We start from the raw sequence: 23,792 nt of genomic DNA, 5'->3' as shown, positions 1-23,792 counted from the left end.
CTCTGCGTTGTGTAACTTTCTCCATTCTCCTGTAACTTCATCCCTCTTAGCCCCAAATATTTTTCTAAGAGCCTTATTCTCATACACCTTGAATCTCTGCTCCTCTCTCAAAGTGAGAGTACAAGTTTCACAGTCATACAGAACAACCGGTAATATAACTGTTTTATAAATTCTAACTTTTAGATTTTTTGACAGCAGACTAGATGACAAATGCTTCTCGACCGAATAATAACAGGCATTTCCCATATTTATTCTGCGTTTAATTTCCTCCGGAGTGTCATTTATATTTGTTACTGTTGAATAATAATAATAATAATAATAATAATAATAATAATAATAATAATAATAATAAGCTTAAGAATAGGCCTAAATTTGGTAAAAATATCTTGGTGCGAAATTAAAAAAAAAAAAATCAAACTGTGTTTCGTAATTCTCCAAGAAGAGCAACGGATATCTTCAGACTAGTAACTGGACATAAGTCTTTGTCAGCGTATCTCTTCGGAATTGGGGTTTATGCTTACTTCAACCATGAACTTACAGCACATACTGAACTGAACGCTCTCAACGTTTCAGTAAATAAAAGTTCTTAATAAAATCGCAGATTTTTACTGGCATATTAAAAAAGTAATGAGGAAAATAAAATGTTTCGAGTACTTGAATAAAATTATTTGAGATCAATAATGTAGCAAGAAGGTTTCAACAGTTTCATAATTTTATTCTGTCCATTGGATATGAAAATTACCTGGAGCTTGTTAAACTTAGACAAAATCCTAAAAGTCTTTGAAAGGTACAAATCAAGAAAGGCAATTTTTCCACGTTTTTCACACACACACAGACGCACGCACACACACAAAGACCGAAGTACTGAAGACAGTACGAGAAGAGAGCATGAGGAGTTGGGAACGAGCTACAAACAACGGAGCCGAAACTAAGAAGTAATTTCCAAGCATCGCAGAGGGACTAGTTACGAAAATCCCAATTACATCGGGACTCACAACCATGCTCACAGGACACGGAAGAATAAGAACCTACTTCTATAGATTCCATATCACACCAGATGCAACTTGCCCCTGTGAAGGTGGAGACCAAACCGTCGACCATCTTCTGTTCGAATGCTCCAAATACAACATGGAAAGGCAAACACTGCGGAGAAACATAATAACCAGGCTTCAAGACTTTGGACTCGATGCAATAAGTTTTCTATGCTTGTACTATAGGTTCTTGACTCGCTGCACGTAGTGAAAGGTAGAGATGACAATGTCAAAAGAATGTGAAAAGCATTTATTCTCCTGTCTTTTATAGGCATTTGTGTTTAATTATACACAGTGTTAATGGTGGAAATAAACATGTAGCAATTTTAATTTATTTATTTAACCTATTGGTCGTCTTTAGGAAATCCAATTACAGTACCGAATTGCAATGTACTACAAGATACATTTTCAGTGTCTCAAACGTAAATCTTTTTCAGTTGTCTACCAAACACAGTTTGTACTGTGAAAAGATGCGCTCTATGTCGCATGACTTTACAGGAGCAAACGAACAAACTTAACATCATTGCAGTCTCTAAGAAACAGGCTTTCATTCTCGGATGACTCTATGTCCGCTAATTTGCTGTTTATATTACACAATGTTCCATATCCGTTATTTTTACATAAAATTGATTTCTACTTTTGTTTTACACGTTCAGTAACCGGCTTACTTTGTGCCTCATAAATTCTCTGTGCCATTTCCTCAACTAATTTGATGGCTTCCGGCATCTCTTGCGCTGACTTTTCTAGCCGTGTAATAGTTTCATATACAGTTTGATAATAGGTTTGTATGAAAACCAAATTATTCGTCAGAACCTTCAAATCCAGAGCGTTTTGCTTTGCGTATTTGTTGTCATTCATTCTACAGTACCCCCACCCACTGTAGCTTTACCACTATACTCAATACGCCGTTATGCAGATTTCCCACTGAACTGCTCTATCGGGTCCGAAGTCTCGAAGCCTAATAATAACTAAGGGAGGAATTTGGCCACCAGATAGAAGAGACCTAACAAAAAGATTCTTAAAAGACTTTTGCAAATTTGTGAATTCAATTGACTTTACAAACATTTAAAGTAGGATTGAACACAGCGTAGTAATACGCATATATCTGTATATAGTGTAAATATATAAACGTAGAGTCGACCTGGTTAAGTGTGCTTAAATGCGACAGGCTCATGTCAGTAGATTTACTGGCATGTAAAAGAACTCCTGCGGGACAAAATTCCGGCACATCCGGCGACGCTGATATAACCTCTGCAGTTGCGAGCGTCGTTAAATAAAACATAACATTTAACATAGCCTAAACGTAGATTTAGGTAAGACAGAATAGGATTTATTAAGAAGAAAAAGCCAAATTGTACAAAGAACAACATTACTAAACTCAGGCATTCCATACAAATAGCGGCATAATACAAGTTTATATTGTAATTAGTCTACAATCAGGTATAGCCTATGGTAGCTTATCAATCATCAACTTAACACAACTGGAATTCAACTTAATATGCATCCCAGGCAATACAGACGTAAACCAGAACATATAGTATTACAAACTGTAATGGAACATGTTGTTTAATTATTACGTCTCTAAAAAAACACACATACACGTCTGTGATCAGGGATTAAAGGCACTAATACTAATAGCCTATGTCAGGCATGTCAATTGATGCCCACAGGAGCAAGCGCGCGCTTTAGAGCCCAGGAGAGCCTGAGCACTTTACAGCGGAAAGGAAAGAGACAGAAGAAAAAGGTGGTATATGCCGCTTGGTCGAGCTATATTCAAGGATGGCCAGCACTGATTCAATAGATAAAGAGAAGAGAACTTATTAAAACTGTATCCATGTTAATTTTTAGATTTGCCTGAGAAGTATAAGTGCATTATAAGAATGTAAGTTTTAATTTTAATGCTCATTTTTACAACTTTGATTTTATTATTCAAAAGAAATATTTTCTCAACTTTTCGTACAGAAAAGTGAAATTTTCAGGTATAGGCCTATTTATTTAATAGCCTTACAGAATGTTTTCGTAAATCTAATATACCGTATATACGTATTACTGAAGATAGTGTATTGAAAGTTTTGAAAATATTCGCATGGAAATTAATTAACAAAGCAACTACTGTTACATCATAAGCAAAAGATACATCCCCATGTGTTGTAAACATGTCAGCTCTATAGCTTCAGCAGATTTCGAGAAAATAATTTAATATTCTGATGATAGGAAGTTGCTCACAAATATCACCTTAAAAGCATAATGCGATATGAGTTTTGTTATGTAATATTAGTTACACTTAAAACAGATACAGTACCTAGGTAACTTTGTTTTGTACTGTTACATTGTTTTGATTAGTTTATTGATTACTTTTGTAAGGCTAAAGATACCTTCAATATAAATTCCAACTTATGTCAAACTCAATCTCTTTCTTTGGAATATCACTTTCTTTATGAATGATGTGTTTCATCCACTTAATACAGTATAATATTATACTACTATGGAATTTAAGTGAATATTCCTTCTTAACTCTCTATTACGTTATTAAGATTTAAGACACAAGTGCAATATTAGTAAATCAGTGTTAGTACTTTTGTTTTACACACAATATAGATAATATTAAACAGAAAGAAGCCATATAAAAATAACGACATAAAATTTCACGTTCCGTTTGAAGTTTGTTCACCACTGTTTTCTTAATCCAACAGGTTGCCTATTCATATACACAACCCTTCCTCTTTCCATACTTAGCGCTTGCTGCCCGAGCACGGCGTCAGAAAAATGCGCTTGCTTTGACATCACTGGCCTATGTAACATCGAGATAGGTTTGATCATCGAGTAATTGAGGACTGAATATGGTAAATTATGAAAGTGTCACAATGTCAATTTCGTTTCTTTGCATCAAACGATAGTAGTCCTACCTATGTCCCGTGCTTTGTAACCTGATAGACGTGGAATGTGCCAGATCCATCCGGTTTAGTCATAATTTTTGTCTTAAGATTTCCCTGATGATGAATAGGCCTATCTCAGTCGAGTGACACTGGGGAACGCTGGAAGTGCCTCTGCTAGGCGTGATGCCATCTGTAGTTGAAAGGGGCGGCCGGCTTCTTCTTATTTTATTGTGCGAATGATTTTAAAGAATCCAATTTTTCTTATAGGCCTATTGTTTATTTAAATGGTCAGAGTTGAAATTAAAAAAATCCAGCTTTCTTACATCCTTTATACAAATTTTGTCGTGTTTGGTTTTAAGGGGTTTCTGTTATTTTTTTAAGTAGCCTAATAGGCCTACAGAATTTTTAAGTCTAATACAAAATACAAACTTATAGGCTTAATAAGGTAAAATAAAGGTTTCGAAAAGTAAAATAACAAAATTTTATATAAGAAATCTGAGTATGTAGGCCCTAATTCATTTATCCCTAATGCTCATTATTTTTTTCATAACAATTAGCCTATTCATTGGCCTAATCCTACGAATACACAGTAGGCCTATAAGTATAGGCTATTATTTCAGTGCAATAAAATGTTTCTTATTAAATATGTGGAAATGGTGAACGGTGAAAGTATCTTAATAAAATATGTGGAAATGGTGAAAGTGCCAGAATTATGGAAAAATACTGTTTGGCAAGATTCCCACACTTTTTGTCTACAGTACTTTAATCGTTTACAATATTGAGTCCTCAATTATTGTATACAGTCTATGTAATTAGATCTAATATCAAGCATAAATGATTGTGATTTGAACTTACACTTCAACCTGCTAGGAGAGACACGAAATTTTCTATTCCGCCGAATGTGCCGACGTCAATATTCTGTACGGAGATGATTTTCTCAGTAGCGTTTAACTTATTTAGGTTATTTATTTATTTAGGCCTATTTATTTATTAAGCGGAGCCGTCCCGTGTGCCCCGTCGTGCAGCAGGAAGAGGTAGAGAGCATACCCGCTAGCGACTACGAACGCACCCTAGTGCAGTGCGTTCTCCGCGGGTAACAGACGCTAGCCCCAGGGTGCTCTGTGCTGATGACCGCTGCTCTAGAGCAAAGTTGAAAAGTACAGGTGACAGTGTATCGCCTTGCTTTAGTCCACAGTTAATTGGAAACACATCTGATAGAAATTAACCTATAAGGACTCTGCTGTACGTTTCACTGAGACACATTTTAATTAATCGAACTAGTTTCTTGGGAATGCCAAATTCAATAAGAATATTATATAAAACTTCTCTCTTAATCGATTCTTTTGCCATTTTGAAGTTATGAATAGGCCTTACTGATGTACTGTACTTTTATAGGTTACTCCCATTTTTTCTGCAATATCTGTCGAATACAAATATTTGGTCAATAGTTGATCTATTACGCCTAAAACCACACTGATGATCCCCGATAAATTTCATCTACATATGGAGTTAACTTCCACAAAAGAATATTCGACAAAATTGTGTGCGACAGTGATCATCAACTCGCAATGCTTGGCTGACGCGTGCTTACTGTAGCGGGCAGAGGACCGGTTTGTGATGTTGCGTTGTAGTGAACAGAGGCGGTTCTTGCCAGCCATTCAAACAAAAGATGTGAGGAGCAGAAAACACTTCAAAACGTAGGCCACACTGAAGAGATACAACTTACAGATACATTATAGAACTCACAGTAACGAATATGGCAGATACGAAGATGAAGAGCGTGCAGCATTACTTCAACAATTGAAAGAAAATGAGCTAGAAGTTGTTTAAGATAGCCTAATAAATAATACTAGTGAATCGGCTGTGCGACTCAGTTATAAAATTTCACTTGTAATAGTAAGATATTAGAAACATTTTAAAGATTGAAAATTTGAAGAATGTTTAATTACAACTGAAGAACTTCTCACAAGTGTAGGAGTTTGAATCTATCAGCTTGTCTCCTTCCACCATGATGCGTCCCATCCGAAGTCTAGCCGAGGACGTTCAGGTGCAACTAGTAATTATTTGTCAGTCTTTCATTTGTTATTCTTTGACAGTATATGAAAATACTTATGTAAGTGATAATCCCCAACTGGTGATTTTTGTAAGAGGCTTTATTAAAAACCTTCAGATTAAGGAGAGCTCTTACACATTGTTCTCATAAAGGATACTACTACTGGTTCTGATTTTTCATGTAGAGGCTGTAGAAATTATTTTGGACTTCCTTGGAATAAACTTATATCCTTGGCAACTTGGTATTGTTCGTAAGTGAAAAATGAAAAAATGGATTTGTGAATTTGCCTTCTTAATGGAATTATCTGAATGCTTTAAATTGTTTTCGATAAGGTAAGAACAAGATTATTATACAGTTATATGACAGAGTGAAGGCGTTTAATATGAAACCACCTCTAATTGTGGAATGTTAGCTTAACTAAAAGGATAAGTTACAGCACACTTTTCAAAATTAACAACGATATAGGAATACTAGTTTCTTAAGACTTTGGATTTCGAAGAATATAATCACACATCATGCGATCTGCGCCAGGAATTTGATTCTAGATTTAAGGACTAGGAAAATTTTCAATTTGATTTTCGATTATTATTTGTAATTGAAACTTATTGATTTACTTTACGATAGTGAATTGAAGGACAAATATCAAAATAAAAAAGTTATATGACTTTTATATGAACTTTCCATGTGTTAGATTTCCCCGATTGTACAGACATGCATTTTCGGATTCACATAACTGTGCGAACAGTAATTTTTTCGTATGATGAAGATAAACAAGCCATGTCATGGAAGCCAAGTATCGGATCACAACTTAAAATGTGCTATCACATTATGCACTATACAAACAATAGTTCCAAACGTTGAGAAACTGCTGAGGGAAAAGAGAATTACACAAATCCTGAAAAATCAATGCTAATGCCAGTGTTGAGTGAACTGAATGGAGTTAATTTCTACATTACCACAGTCTATTATATACAGTCGCGAAGCTCAATACGTAGTAAATATGCAAACATTAGATAGTTGCTCGCCACTAGGATCTCTAATATCGGATCATTACAGGCAATGGAAAATAGTACCGTCACAGTCTATTGTTTCTAGCACCCTCAAAACTCAAGCTTCATGACTGTATATAGTACACTGTGACATTACTATTCCTAGGGTTTATATATGTTTTGTTCAACATTTTCTTTAACAGAAGCAGTTTATACATTTACAGTAATTGCCATGCATTGCCCGAATAATTAACATGAAATGTATATTACATTTCTGAAAGTAATTATAAATTTATTAACTTCTAACTTTGTTGAAAATATGCTACAATGCTTTTTTTTCAAATTGCTTAAGACAGTTTATTTAATGTAGCTATTTCTATTTAGCCCGTATCTTTTATCATCAGAAAACAATCACAAACCTATGCAGTAAATTCATATTGTGGTCCCGCCGCTGAACGTCTTACCTGCCCTGTTACGACTTTCCCTTGCCCAGCGGGCGAGCGGGCAAGGCTTGATGACGACACAGTGCTCTGAGCTGAGGACCATTGGTGTACGACGAGAACAAAAGTGATATTGTCCCCCTTCTTAAAGACAGGTACAATTATGGACTCCTTCCATTGTTCTGGTACAATTTCCTTTTCCCAAATAGCAAGTACAGTATCACTATTGATGTTAATAAATTTTGAAGGAAACCGAAGTAAAATAACAGTAAGTATAGCAAGTACCAGGGATGAATCAGCCGATACGTGACTTTTACTTCAATACAATTTCCGTAACCTATGCAAATAAATACATTACGTTATTGTGATATAACTTACTTCTTTGTAATCATATTTGTTAATTTGACTAAATCTGCATTAACGAACAAATTACTTCTGTGTACGATGACAGTGAGAACTTTATTTATGAAAGTAGAAATATAATGCAACTTGATCAAGTTATCGTCTTGCCACAGTCTACTATATACAGTCGCGAAACTTGAGGTGATTTTTTGCAAATCTCGTGGTAAAGCGCTCCAAGCGGTTAGCAACTAGAAACAATAGACTGTCCACGGTCGACTTTGGACTGTATCTTATTTCCATCGAGTGCTAGCTCGTTGCGTATTTCATATTGATGCTTGTGAAATGTTCGTTATTGGTTGTAATGAAAATGTTAATGGCTAAAATACAATAATTGGAATAATAATATTTTACTGGAGACGTAGAAAAATTAAGTTTGTTTTAATGAAATTTATTGATCACGTTTTATTTTCAATTCTGGTGGGATTATTATTGCTTAGGCCTACTTTTTTTCAAAGGATATGTTTTTAATTATAGCTGTTAATTTTGTTGTTATTTGTATTTGTTACTTTACTAGAGACGTAGAAAAAGTCTGTTACAATAAAATTTATTGATCACGTTTTATTTCCAATTCTGGTGTGATTATTATTGCTTAACCTCATCCCACTTTGTTAGTTTCGTAAGCCTACACTACAAGTACCGGTACACGTAAGTTACTCGATTAATTCATATTTACATTATTATTGTTGTAAAGGGAAATGCAAATTAATATTTATTGGCTTAATAGTTAATTATCGCTATAATCTTGAATGAGTGAAGCGATTATAGTAAATTTCAGTTCGTTTTGCACAAACAAAAATAATATTAACCTATTTCTTGCAGGTATCTTCGAGTTTATGGTGAAATTTAATATACTTCATTAAAATAATAAATTAACTTTATGCATTTAATATTTCAATAATGGAAACAAGGTGTTAATTTTTCCAAAAGAACACGACAACGAAAGTGGAACATATTTTGTCGTCCGCTAGGAGAGAGATCTGCGATTATGAGGCGATAGTAGCGATCCTGGTGGTGGGCAACTACCCATGTTTGCATTTTTACTACATATTGAGCTTCGCGACTGTATATAATAGACTGTGGTCTTACGATGAAGACTAAATGCCTGGCAGTTATCCCTAGGCTATCCCAGTAGTTTAGAAGTTGCACCACAGAGAGCGAAATAAAACGAATCCAAGTTGTGCACGCTGCAAGGTCAACTTTTCCCATAAAAACTAAAAGGCAGGAAGGGAGTTTCGTATGTCAGGAATTATATTGGCATTCTCCTCGCATCTGTATCGTGTTCGGTGTGGTGCGCGGAGTGTTTAATTATTCTTGGAATAAATGTGTTTGTAAATATTTAAATTCTGTTAATTTTCTAAGTAAAATTATCCAGTAGCAATCTGTGATGCGTGTGTCGCCATAAGGGATATTGATTTATTATGTGTTAGATAACACAGACTGTCCTATGTGTATTAATATTTGAAAATGGAAGGAACGAAGATTTCGGATCTTGAAAGGTAATAATGCACTGTCTTGATCATTATGCTTAAAGATAAAAATTATATTGAGGATGTTAAGTGTTAAAATACAGCGTAAAAATGTTAAGTGTCATTAGGACATAGTGATGTGTAGTACTGTTCATGAATATCGTAAATAATTTCATTGAAGAAACAGGTAAGTTGCAATTTTAGTACAGCGTTATAGATAGATATTGTGTCCGAATTTTAGAACCAAGCATTCTAATTCTTCCACATGTAATACATTGATAGTGGCTTTCGAAAAGCGACGAATATTTTTTTAATAATATAATTCTTAGTATTGTTTATTACCTTTTGTTTAAATTTTTATCTCTGTATTTATACGAAAATAAGATGAGTATTCCAATGTATGTCAATGTTCCACTATTAACGACAGAATGTTAAAATGTTATGTTTTATTTAACGACGCTCGCAACTGCAGAGGTTATATCAGCGTCGCCGGATGTGCCGGAATTTTGTCCCGCAGGAGTTCTTTTACATGCCAGTAAATCTACTGACATGAGCTTGTCATATTTAAGCACACTTAAATGCCATCGACCTGACCCGGGATCGAACACGCAACCTTGGGCGTAGAAGGCCAGCGCTATACCAACTCGCCAACCAGGTCGACTTAACGACAGATGTGTAGAAGTTTAATGCCTCTGTCTTATTATGTGACGTATTATACAAATGTTTTCATAGTTTGTTAGCAATTCCTAACAGTCTTATGTTGTAGGTTGCACTATTCTCTTCACTGTTTACGTGGAAATATGAGATAATATTGGGTTGCGCGATGTGATGAAACCTAACCATAATAATGTTCGCGTTGATGCGGTAAACACAGAGTGTGTCATTATTTTAACTGATGATTATTCATGTCGTAAGAAAGAAAAAATGTCCTTACAATTTTTTTCTAATTTCAATATTTAACCAATTATTAAAGTTTACAATAATAGACGTTTTACAACGTTGTTGGATGGGGAGGAGGGAGTTTAGAAGTACACAGTACAGCTCTAGCGGGGGGGAAGGTGGTTTAGAAGTACACAGTGCAGCTCAAGCGGGGAGGAGGGGGTCCAACAGATGCTCTGTTCTTATGCAGGAGCGACCATGACAATACTGTTGTTTACATAAAACGAGCAGTAAATATAAACTTTCAATGTCATTAATAGAACATTATGGTAAATTTACATTTTATGTAACAATATTGCTCCGTTTTTTTATTGTACGTTTAAAAAATAAACAAAAATGGTTTTCTGCACAAAATCACACAAACATTTTTTCTAATGCAACATTTTAATCTCTCCCGCTTCCGTAAATCAGTATCATTTTTAAACAAATTCCTGGTTGTGTGGTTTTCAAAACGGAGTAAGAAACTCCTAGTTTATAAAAATCGTTGCGAAACTGCTACAAAAGTTCGCCGAAAACGTTGACGGTACATCTTCTTGCCTCACTTGAATTACGACGACTTTCTCCATAAATTAATAACACATTAATTTCTTAAACTAGGGAATGACATTGTAAATTGTTTATCGAATACCCTGTACTGAACTGCCATCCGCTCGGCAGTAGACTTATGGACAAGGAGCTTGAACTCAGCTGACTCGTACTTACGTCTGTGCAGAGTACTGCCTGCTGAACACGTTGCCACGTCTCTCAAGCCAGAACATTAAAAAAATTAAGCATGCTTTTTTATTTCATTTCATGAAAACTTAACAGAATACACAAATATTTATTTAAACTAATATTAACTCTTTGCTAGATGTACCTACTGATGTATTTGTTTTCGTAATTTTACTAACGACATAAGTAAGTATAACGCAAATAAAATAAAAAAAGAAATATTTTTTTTTCTGGGAATATTATCAAGTTTTGACCCTATGTTGTATGGACATTTTTTGATCCTGTAAACTGTGCCCGACGACTGAGAAAAGGACAGAACTTATACCCCTTACACACTACAGTATATAGATATTGCGTCCGATTTTTAGAACCAAGCATTCTAATCCTTCCACATGTAACACGTTGCTAGTGGTTTTAGAAAAGCGGCGAATATTTTTTTAATAATAGGCCTATTATTCTTAGCATGATTTATTAACTTTTGTTTAAATTTTTATCTCAGCATTTATATGAAAATAAGATTATTCCAATCTATTTCAATGTTCCACTATTAACGATAGATGTGTAGAAGTTCAATGCCTCTGTCTTATTATGTAATATATTCTACAAATGTTTTCATAGTTTGTTAGCAAATCGGAACAGTCTTACGTTGTAGGTTGCACTATTCTCTTCACTGTTTACGTGCAAATAGCCTATGACATGATATTGGCTGGCGCGATATTATGAAACGACCATATTAATGATCGCGTGCGGTGTATATAAACATGACATTACACACAGGCATGATTGACATACACTAACAAAATCGCAAAGCAAGGAGTAGAACTTTTCTAAAAAACCTGGCTAAACGTAATGCAGATACGCGGAAAGTTTTTAAATCATAATTGTTGTTTTTGTATAACATTGCTCGATGTAGCCTACATTTTGACAGCGAAAGGTTAGCATCGAACAGCAGCAAAACTTGCTTTCATGATTATCTTTTTAAAATACTTCCTCATAATATTGTCGTGAGATTTCTTAAGACTAGGAGTTTATATCCTGTAGTAAATTTTAGGTTTTACTATTAAACAGAAATATAATGCAGTTTATTCTAATTATGTCATTTTACTTGAAGTATGATATTTACCAGTAATTTTGTACAAAGTCCGAAGAATAAGATACTGGTACATTTAGATCAAAGTGGTTTAAGTGCACAATACCGGAGCGGGAGTGTGGTAATTTCGTAGAAGACGCCAGCTGTTCACATATGCCACTTTTGAACTACTCTCAAATCTCGTAGACATTATTGTTAACTCTGATACTTTTATCTATGTTTGTTATGCATTATGTTGGTTTTTGATGGTTCAGGAATAATATAGAAGTGTTATGGCGAAGGCATCTTGGGGCCAGCAGGGGCTTGCCTCCCGCTATAAGCCCCCGGCTGTATCGTAAATGCAATGAATATCGTCTAAGCTAGATAATGTCATTTTAGTGCTCACCTTATATCTAATTCTAGTCTTCATTCGTACTTTTGAATTGTCAATGTGATATTCTGAAGTAATAAAACATTAACATTAACCTATACGGATATCGTTCGTAAAATTGAAGTAGCTGCACTGCACTGACGGTTCACTGCTCTCCGTTTAGGCTAGGGCTCCACTAGCTGTGTTTGACAGCTGTTGTGAGCTGCAGACTACTCCCTGAAAATGGAATACACGCAAAATAATCTAGGTGGCTATATGGGCAGTATTTCACTGCGCCTAACAGAATTACGGCGGCAGTGCCAAGGTCTACTGCCGGAGGAATAGAACATGTTCCATTTTCGTGCCGTTATCTGTCGCCGAAGCCTGACTCCACTGATCGTAGTAGTCAGCTACCAGCTGTAGTAAAACAGTCTACGTTTCGCAGTGTTTGCAGTTGTGTCACAATCAGGGGCGGCTTTAGAGGTAGTGCCGTTGTGCCATGGCACTACCAGAATACAGAAGGAAAAGGAGAATTCATATTTTCCGCTCAAAACCTGAGAGAAACAAGTTACGCTTATACAATCTCTACCGTCAATATGATCTTTTCAGAGAAACACGTTGTAACCAATGTTTGGAGGATGGATCTGTGCCAGGCACTACATCCCATAAGAAATATAATGGGATGCGCGCGCAGTCTTCATGTTCGCTCGTCCTTTTCAGCATCCAAAGCATGATCTAAAATGTGCCAGGCACAAATTGCCGCTGGCTTTTGCAATGCTTGTAAAACTGTATACATCCCCATTTTCTACGCCGATCCCTTACTACCTCTCGCTCTGTCTGCCCTTCCACTTCGTCGGAACAAGTTTCGTAGAGCGAAGACTGCAACAATAAGATAATAAAATCTCTCCCGGTTTCTTGAAAACTTGCTTGAGAAAGTTTTCACTTTATTATTTCTACAACAGTACCAATTGTAGTGTGATCGTGTTAAGTCGTGAGGTTGTCATCGTAATAGTGGTTGTGTTATCGTGTTGTGTACTGTGAAAAAATGAATTCGGTTGGCGCTTTATTGAAATCTCCGTTTTCAACATTAACATATGAAAACAAACTTCGTGTTAAAGAATTAGGCAGACCAACACCGCACTTAAATATCCATCAAAAGCAGCAAAGTGCTAAAGTTAATAGATCTCGCAAATTCAACCCAGATATTTATTTAAAAAACAACTGGTTGTGTGGATGTGATGTGAAAAATGCGTTCTTCTGTTTCCCGTGTGTTCTGTTCCGAGGTGAACTTAGCTGGTCAAAAGTGGGTGTGACAGATTTAGTACATTTATGGGGTAAAATAAAAACACATCATAAGTCAAAGGTTAATATGAATAGCGTCTTCAGTTTGTCTATGCTGGGTAAAGTGAACAATGAAAATCAGTTAAATTCACACTACAGACTCGCGATTGCAAAACACAATGAGCAAGTTGATAAAAACAGATAGGGTAAACTAGGGTCTGTTGGACAGTCGGGCATGTTGGACACTCCGTACTTTAACGTGTTACCACGCCACTTGTGGGTAGGGCCTACCACATTCAGCTAGAAGTCAATGACGGAAGTAGCCCCACTCGTGGAGCCCTAGCCTTACTGTTGATTTCACTCAATGCTGGTTAACTGTGTCGTGTTGAGGGAACGTCTCACAGTGGTCCGAACCGCTTAAAACCCGGACAAAAGTAATAACTTCTTTTCTTGTGGCCATATTAACTTGAAATTTGGTACACTTATTACTAATAACATGTATCTAACGTGTGCAAATTTTAATGCCATTTGGAAATGAATAACTACCCCTCTTGAGCGGTGAGATAATTATGCTTTCATTAATAAGGGCCGGATTAGATATTTTTATCACACTGCTGTTATTTTATTGCAAAACTCGATAAATGCAATAATTATAGTCATTTTATGTACACGGTTTCATCAGCAACCCCTAATATAAGGGTTGAAAAGTTACATAAGTTATGTAATCCACAAGTTTAAAATTATATATAATCTGTATAAGTTATAATCGAAATTCAATTAAGGATTGTATTTTTGTGGGTGAGTACATTCTTACATTTAGTAACATAAAGAATCCGTGAATATTTTCGTAGTTTTGTAGGGGTATCCAAAATGTTACGTACCATTTAATACTACTGGCAATATAACTTGTATGAACTTGCATACTTGTAAATTCCATTATATTATTGTGCTAAATTATATTAGAATATCTACATTTTTATACATTTGTTATGGAGTTTATGGCTAAGCAGAAATAAAGTATGCATTTTGATACTTACTAAGGTGTTGAGCATTTGCATCTGAGAAGTGTGCCTTGATTGCACTGAGTAGTTTCATTATTGTAAATGCAGACAAGTTGAAATACAGAACTGTTTCAAGGTCGCAATTCAAACATCAATCAATCAATCAACCAATCAATCAATCAAACAATCTTCTTAATGTATCCAGCTGTTTGCTGACAACATAAAGTCCACTATAGTCCACCGTAGTCTTTTCAGTTTTTGTTTTCATGAGAAATGAGGTGTACATATATTTGATCGTTCATTGTAGATTTCTGTTGCTAATAGCCAGAGTTGGGGTGTAGTCAATATATACTGCAGGACTGTGTCTTCTGCAACTGGTACTGATGATTTTAATTTACTTCTTTTGTGGTTTATGGATGGACAGTATAAAATAATGTAAATTCAATCTTCACTTCTGCCCAATCCGAATAGATAAAATTACTCAGACATGCTATCTACTATCCGTCCAATTGGTTTTGTCGCAGGGTTGTAGAAAGGGGGGAACTCACATAACAGTTAATTACTTAACGAGGCCCTTTTATTTAAGTTATTTTAAACAGTTACACAATATTACGTAGACGTCCAATTCCTAACAGAAATTAATGTTTTCAGAAAAGAGCTAAGACAGCCCAGCCACTAGTCTTTACAGAGGGGAGAGCAGAAGCGAGTGGGGGAAACCAGGATGCTCGCTGTCAGATATAAGTGTCAAAATTCTGCTAGAAGTACGTGTGGTCCAATAATTTCTGAACTTTCACTTCACATGCACTCACACTAGCACTTATATTGTTCGGATAAGTTGCGTCTTTTGCTTTCAGAACTGCATAATAGCTCGGATACAAGTCATGATTGTGTTTAATTGCCATTTTTCTAATAGACATGTATTGATGTTTCGATAAATTTGTACTTACTGTCGTTGATAACGCTTCTTCTTCTGACAGTTTCGTAGCTTGTTTTCTTTTCTTCAGCCACGATTCATGAATTTGTTTACCTGTGATAGGTGTCGTTGTGGTAATTTCTTTTAACAGATTTGCTGAATTTTCGTCACCTCTAGCCCTCAAATTCATCACTGTGGCATATGAAAGCTCCTCAGCATCCAGATTCTTCCTCAAATACTCTATTTTCCTCCTCTTACTTCTCTCACATAATTCTTGAAATTCTTTTGAAGGACGTCCAAACGTTTCTGAAGAGAAAGAAGCGGAAGGAATGTTTGTAAGTGGTAATTCAATTTCTTGTCGTAACCAGTCTGAATATTTAGGAACAAACATTTTTTCGCTGCGATAACATTTCTTCCAAAACTGATAGTACGGAAGAAAAAAGCGCCTTTTTATTACACTTCGTAGAGAATTTGTCCCACGATTGTCCAAATGTAATTCAAATTTGTTCTTCATATAATCCACAACATATTCTTCTTGTTGCACACGAGTCCCACTGTTCTTTCCTCGAATTATGTCGTAAATTTCTCGGCGACTCACACGTAAATTCATTTTTCATACACTGTATTCACACATTATACACTGAACTGAGACCGACAGAAATCCTCTGGACACTGAAAAGTCAAGGGCCTATGCTGTTTACATCCAATAAATTATTCCTCAATATCTAAATATACAAACATAAATTTTACTGCGTGCTTATCTCGCAACATGTGTTGACTGACCACGCGCATGGGGATGATTTGAAGGTCACGATTCACAGTACTGCAGGGTTCCGCAGATAAAACCTTCAGTGACGAACTTATAAATGTCTACCAATATACAATATGTAAGTTTCACGGTGTACACTCGTGAACATTTTTTTAAAACTCTAAAACATTCTTTATTTTTTCGCAAAACACGAGCATTAAAATTTGTATTTATTATTAGAACTTAGAAACAAAAAACAATGATAATTATAATTTTCCCCTATACATAAGACCTTAATACATTCATAAAAAATATTCTCAGATTTTTATTTTGCATTGTTAAGGCAGACACATTGTTCAAAAATCACTTACAAAATCGCAGAATTAATCACGAAAGATTTGTGTCACTTTTGCTCGTAAGTATTGACCAGAACCTTTGAAGTATTCTTCGAAAAACACTTGGTCTTATTAGAATGACTATTGAGAATTATTATTGAGGTAATTTTGTATTTTTAATATGAAGTTTGAAAAATGACTTTTGTCCGGCTTTTTAGCGATCCGGACCACTGTGCGTCTGCTTAAACCCTGTTTTCAATGCTCGGAATTAACATCGTTGTTGATGATATCTAGTGTGGGGTTTCTATTACTGAATGTGTATTTATGTTAGAGATTTAGAGGTTGTTCTTTCAACTTGACTTTGTAGCATAGTGGTTAAGCTACTGAAGCTACTAGTGCAGTGATGTCAAAGCAAGCGCAATTTTCTGACCTTGACGTCGTGCGCGGGCAGCAAGCGCTAAGTATGGAAATAGGAAGGGTTGTGTACATGAATAAGCAACCTGTTGGATTAAGAAAACAGTGGTGCACGAACTTCAAACGGAACGTGAAATTTTATGTCGTTATTTTTATATGACTTCTTTCTGTTTAATATTATCTATATTGTCTGTAAAACAAAAGTACTAACGGTGATTTCTTAATATTGCACTTGTGTTTTAAATCTTAATAACATAATAGAGAGTTAAGAAGGAATATTCGCTTAAATTCCATAGTAGTATAATATTATACTGTATTAAGTGGATGAAACACATCATTCATAAAGAAAGTGATATTCCAAAGAAAGAGATTGAGTATGACTTAAGTTGGAATTTATATTGAAGGTATCTTTAGCCTTACAAAAGTAATAAATAAACTAATCAAAACAATATAACAGTACAAAGCAAAGTTACCTAGGTACTGTATCTGTTTTAAGTGTAACTAATATTACATAACAAAACTCATATCGCATTATGCTTTTAAGGTGATATTTGTGAGCAACTTCCTATCATCAGAATATTAAATTATTTTCTCGAAATCTGCTGAAGCTATAGAGCTGACATTTTTACAACACATGGGCACGTATCTTTTGCTTATGATGTAACAGTAGTTGCTTTGTTAATTCATTTCCTTACAAACAATTTCCATTCGAATATTTTCAAATTTTCAATACACTATCTTCAGTAATACGTATATACGGTATATTAGATTTACGAAAACATTCTGTAAGGCTACTAAATAAATAGGCCAATATACCTGAAAATTTCACTTTTCTATACGAAAAGTTGAAAAAAATATTTCTTTAGAATAAAATACCAAACTTGTGAAAAATGAGCATTAAAATTAAAACTTACATTCTTATAATGCACTTATAGTTCTCAGGCAAATCTAAAAATTAACATGGATACAGTTTTAATAAGTTCTCTTCCCTTTATCTATAGAATCAGTGCTGGCCATCCCTGAATATAGCTCGACCAAGCGGCATATACCACCTCTTTCGTCTATCTCTTTCCTTTCCGCTGTAAAGCGCTCAGACTCTCCTGGGCTCTAAAGCGCGCGCTTCCTCCTGTGGGCATCAATTGACATGCCTGTACTAGTGTGTAGAGTTGGAGATTCGAGGATCAAATGCCCCTTAGAAGAGGAGGTAATTTAAAAATACGATATGCATTGTAAAAAAAGGTAAAAGGTAAAGGTATCCCCGTAACATGCCATGAAGGCAGTTGGGGGGCATGGAGGTAGAGCCCCATGCTTTCCATGACCTCGGCACTGGAATGAGGTGGTGTGGTCGGCACCACGCTCTGACCGCCTTTTACCCCCGGGAAGGACCCGGTACTCAATTTTATAGGAGGCTGAGTGAACCTCGGGGCCGTTCTGAAAGTTTGGCAACGAGAAAAAATCCTGTCACCACCTGGGATCGAACCCCGGACCTTCCAGTCCGTAGCTAGCTGCTCTACCAACTGAGCTACCCGGCCGCCACGATATGCATTGTAGTCGGTTTAATGTAGGTTAAATATAAGTAATGTGCAGTGGCGGCCCGTCCTTACGTGCTACAGTGCTACAGCACAATGATAATTTTTGCTCAAATAATGTATTTGTAATACCATAGTATTTGATCTGTCATTTGACAATTTTCCCGTGGTTATGTTCATGACGCGTTATAAAGTGCTTAGTCTTCGCTATTCGGTGCCTCAGGGGGTTCGTTGTGCTACTCAAAACTCCACATGAGAATGTAGACAGTTATGCGATTGTGCGAAGCTTAAATCACTGTTCTGATTGACTATTTTTACGCGGGAAAGTGCTGTAGTCAGCTTCAGCACAACACAGCTTGGAGATTGCAAAAGTAAAGAATAACGAAAGAATGCTTGTTTGTGGAGGAACTCGGAACTATTTACAATGTATTTGGTAGTTCAAGTGTCCGACTGCTGCTGCCATCTAGCTATTGAAGTTCCTGTCAACAGCTATACTATACTGAACAAAAGAGTGTTACAGATACAACTTGGATTTCTATACGGAAGACCTGACTTCCAAAATATAGATGGCTGTTCAATTGTTGCAATACATAGTCTCCAACAATTTAGAGGATCCATTCTGTGAAGTAAGGAAGTTGTAAATATTTTGGTTACAATACCAATGACCACTGCTGAGCCAGAAAGATGTTTTCTTGCTTGAAACGCATGAACGTTTTTAAGGTACACTATGTCCCAGGATCGTCTCACTGCTCTTGCAATGCTGTCAATAGAAAAGAGTATGATGTCCAAGATTTGGGGGGGGGGGGGTTAACACCAAATGACAAATTCTGCATTACGAAAGAACGTCGTATGGACTTCATATTTCATCACTAGGCACGACTCAAATTAAGATATGATAAATACATATAAGTGTAGGCCTATACAGTAGGCCGATATAGAGATTGTAGCACAATCATTATTTTGACCACCAGCCGCTACTGGTAATGTGTGAAATAAATGACACTGTGAATGATATCAGATATAAAAAATATGTTGAGATATGACAGATAGAGAGGAAGAGTAAGAGGAGAAGAGAACGGGAGTGTAATTTCGTTTTTATTTCCCAGTAAATTCGCCGCTGCGGTATTGTGCATTTGTTCCTCAAAGTATTTTCATTTTGTTGAACAGTATAACGCGGCAAGGCCCAACGTTGTTCAATTGAAATTATTATTTTTTTACAATAATAAATGTTTGCGTCAGTATGTCATTATTGTGCCGTGCAGCCTGTATTTAATTAGGTATAGTCTATTGTGTATCGAATGTTAACTTTTAGGAATTTCTGGTAAACAGTCTAGACGTTGTAGATGTGGACGCAGGGTTGAGAATTTCGTGTTTCATGACGCAGTTGTCTACTTAAATGACGAAAGAGTATACTCAGAGACACCGCAGCCGAATAGATTCCCAAACGTCCGAATTGATACCCAGTTATCTAAGTTATCCCGTATGGGTGATGTCCGAGTAGATTCCCAGGTCTTGAATGGAGTCTGCATACATTTTATCCGAGTTAAATCCCACATTTTCTTTCCCATTTAATACAGAATTAGGACTCTCTATTTACAAGGAATCAATTACTACACGCAGTTTCCTTGTAAACAGGTATGGTTAAAAATGTGTCACTTAATCAAAACGGCTAATTGCTCCGTTGTATCAGATTTGTGAATAAAATTAACTAAACGACTAAAAATAATAACAACGTAGGGAAGGAACTTCCAACAAACCAGCTTTAAATAATCAAAACGGCTAATTGCTCCGTTGTATCAGATGTGTGAATAAAATTAACTAAACGACTAAAAATAATAACTTAACGTAGGGAAGGAACTTCCAACACACCAGCTTTAAATAATCAAAACGGCTAATTGCTCTTTGTCAGATTTGTGAATAAAATTAACTAAACGACTAAAAATAATAACTTAAAGTTGGGAAGGAACTTCCAACACACAAGCTTTAAATAATCAAAACGGCTAATTGCTCTTTATGTCAGATTTGTGAATAAAATTAACTAAACAACTAAAAATAATAACAATGTTTGGGAGGAACTTCCACACGTAAGCTTTAAATAATCAAAACGGCTAATTGCTCCGCTACTGTATTTAATCATTTCCTGTTCAATAAGCCTACTGCTCTTTCTCTTGGTTTTTTTTTCTGAGTGTTCTCATGACTATGAAGCTTCATGTAAGTGTTACATTGAATTTATTTTACAACCTCAATGAAGTGAAAAATGTTCGGATGAAGTGAATGGAATTCTGCATTCAACTTACTGTGAAACGCTTCACAACAATCTGTAGTGCGTTCTGTGTTTGAACTAAATGCTGCCCACATTGCAGGTGGAAATTCGCAATTTTCTTTGATGAAGGTATCCAGTAAGTAATCAAAAACTCATCAGGCTTTTCATTCACGGGTTTACGAGCCATAAGATCAAAAGTGAAACAGTCTGCTACTTTATCAACCGGTGGAAGTGCGGGTAAATCAAATATACATTTTAAAAGTCTCCCTATCTCAGAGTCCTTATTTTTAAACTCATTTCACAAATCCACAGGATTTATTTTCCTCCACCAATATTGCGCCAAATGGAACCTGCAGCCTTTTAGTATAGTTTCTGGCCAAACTGAGATAACTGCTCAGTGAGTGCTTTTCTCAAAATCAACTTAAACAACATCGGGATTTGTATGATTTTTTAATACTTGAAGAGTCATTTTGTATATTTCAACAGTTTTACCTTGCAGGAAGAAAAAACCAGACGAACGTAATGATTATCCCACTATGAAAATCTGATAAAAAAAGCACCGAACAGGATTTGAACGTCCCATCTAAAAATAGGGTTTTCATTTTCGAGAGAACATCCATATTGCTTACACATGTTAATGGGACAATGCTTTTTTTTCAATTATTCATGTAATTCTGCTAGGGTTTTTTAGGCAACTTCGGAAGACATCTACTACGACTGGCGTGAATGTTCTTTCTTATACGTTCGACATTGTGAGACGTAAGTGTAGCATCGTTAAGTGTCTGATCATCACATTCGTCAGAATGGCACAACTGAGAATCAATAATTACATTCATTGAATTTAGTTTACAAAAACACTTACATGTCCTTTTCGTGCATATGTACCGTTCCACATCGTCACATAACCGTTTGTGAAAGCAGAATTTGAACCCGTTCACCACTAACAGCTTCTTATCTTTTTCACTAAACATAACCTTATATTTAGGGGACGGATGTTGATAACCTAAAATTTACTTAAAATTATCATTAAAATTCCCTTAAACTAATGAAAAAATGATATGAAATTAAAAGAAAATTACATTTAAGTATTATTTACCGTACTCGCACCACAACTTCTTAAAAATTAGTCACCTTGTTTTAATGACTGCCCTGCAAATCTCGGAGAGAGGAGGCAACTTCCTGGAATTTGGCTAAGATAAAGGAAAAGAACATGCGACAAAATGAAGGTTTTAAGGAAAACTATAGATTTTAATGAGGGTTTACAATGTGTTTCAATCAGGGGTGGTTCATGTCAGTGTCTTCATTCTCTGTTTCCTCATCCTTCTGCGCTTCTCTTTTGTTACCAGATCTTCAAGATGAGAGAGTGTGAATCACAAAACAAATTGTGGGCGCAGCATGCATTCTTGCAATCTTTGTGTTAAAATACTGTCTACTACAGTAGACGTCCCTTCCAGGACACTATGAAAGTGTCCCCCCTTCCAAACATAAATTCTAAAGACACCCTGGTAAGGACAAAATAACAGTAGCGGTCAAAGTCCTCAAACTAAACTGCTGTCAAGCATTTTATACAGGGTGTTTCCGAGGTGGTGTTACAAACTTTCAGGAATGATGGCAAAGAGCACATGTATCAATTTGAGATCAGGAACCATGGTCCGGAAATGACTGAGTCGAAAGTTGTAAGCAAAAATAGTTGTGTAGGAATGGAATTGTAATTTGGTACCACATGCCCTTCTTCCCTTAACTTTTGGAACAGTCGTGGAAAAATGATATGGGTCGGTTGTCTCCTACGTGGGTACTTGGCCTGATACAATCTGTGAACTTGTCTACTGTTCCCATTGGCTCATCTGTATTCGAAAATCAGGTCTGCTTATTCCGCTCTCGTGTACTCCTCCATTTTACTAGAACTGATCGACTGGACACTGCAACTTGTACACATACACTGCTGTCTACAGACATGCATATCAGGACCGACCATGTCCGTTACACATTACGCTATCTGCATTGTTTTATTGTAGTTTCCTGTCCCCATCCCTCAGACAGCGCACTGAATGGAATACTGTAAGTAGACAACGTAAACAACGTCAGATGAATACAGTATGTGTAAGATGTACAGATAAATACACAAATAAGGTGTACAGAGGAATAAAATTATTTCATTTCTACACAACTATTTTTGCTTGTAACTTTCGACTCGGTCATTTCCGGACCAGGGTTCCTTATCTCAAATTGATACATGTGCCCTTCGTCATCATCCCTGAAAGTTTGTAACACCACCTCGGAAACATCCTGTATTACTTCCTTTCTGTTTAGTGAAACCTTCAGTGGAATGAGGGATGGACTTTAGAGTCTATTCCAAACTACAAAACTCAAACTTCATTGTAATTCACTTATTCAGTGGGTAATTACTACTGACCTATTTGCTTAGAAAATGATTTAACAGACCTATCGGTAAAGAAGAAAGTAAAGTGCATTCGAAATGATCTAAAAGTTCTTCAAATTATTAAAAATGACCAATAAATGCCGAGAGAAATATAAAAATGACCTAGCAGTTCAAAAACGTCAAAAAAATGCAAAAAATGCAATATAAGAAATTATTTTTTTACGTTGATACGAGTATTAACATAGAAAGGATTTCTATATTAATAGGTATCGTCCTAATGTGAAAAATAAGAAGATGACTTTTCATCAACATCCGTTAGGTAAACATAGGTAGAAATCAAATGTGGAATCCACTCAGACGTCATTCATGAGGATTTGGGGATCAATCCGGACGCGGTCCTCAGAGAGAGGGGAGGCACCACAGCCCCGGACCCGTGCGTGACGGACCCGTGCACGTCCTGTCCCTACGAGCCTGCTTTCTCAGATGAGTCCACAGTTCCGCTCTCGGATCCAAGTTTGCGCGCATTCTAGAATTTGATATGGAAAGATTTTTTAATTGCTTATTTAACGACGCTGTATCAAC

The 23,792-nt window shown here is 36.0% G+C and overlaps 1 long non-coding RNA gene across 1 annotated transcript in view; it reads left to right on the top strand.

The window, feature by feature from the left end:
• Positions 1 to 9,065: 9,065 nt before the first annotated feature.
• LOC138693835 (uncharacterized) overlaps positions 9,066 to 23,792 on the top strand; it is a 37,927-nt gene continuing 23,200 nt past the window's right edge. The window contains exon 1 of the long non-coding RNA XR_011330529.1: positions 9,066 to 9,287. This is a non-coding gene — a long non-coding RNA (uncharacterized lncRNA). The remainder of the gene's footprint in view (positions 9,288 to 23,792) is intronic.

The sequence above is a fragment of the Periplaneta americana genome, unplaced genomic scaffold, assembly GCF_040183065.1.
Source record: "Periplaneta americana isolate PAMFEO1 unplaced genomic scaffold, P.americana_PAMFEO1_priV1 scaffold_23, whole genome shotgun sequence".
Classification (NCBI taxonomy): domain Eukaryota; kingdom Metazoa; phylum Arthropoda; class Insecta; order Blattodea; family Blattidae; genus Periplaneta; species Periplaneta americana.
Note: the sequence above shows the minus strand (reverse complement) of the source record. Positions and strands in the feature narration are given on the sequence as shown.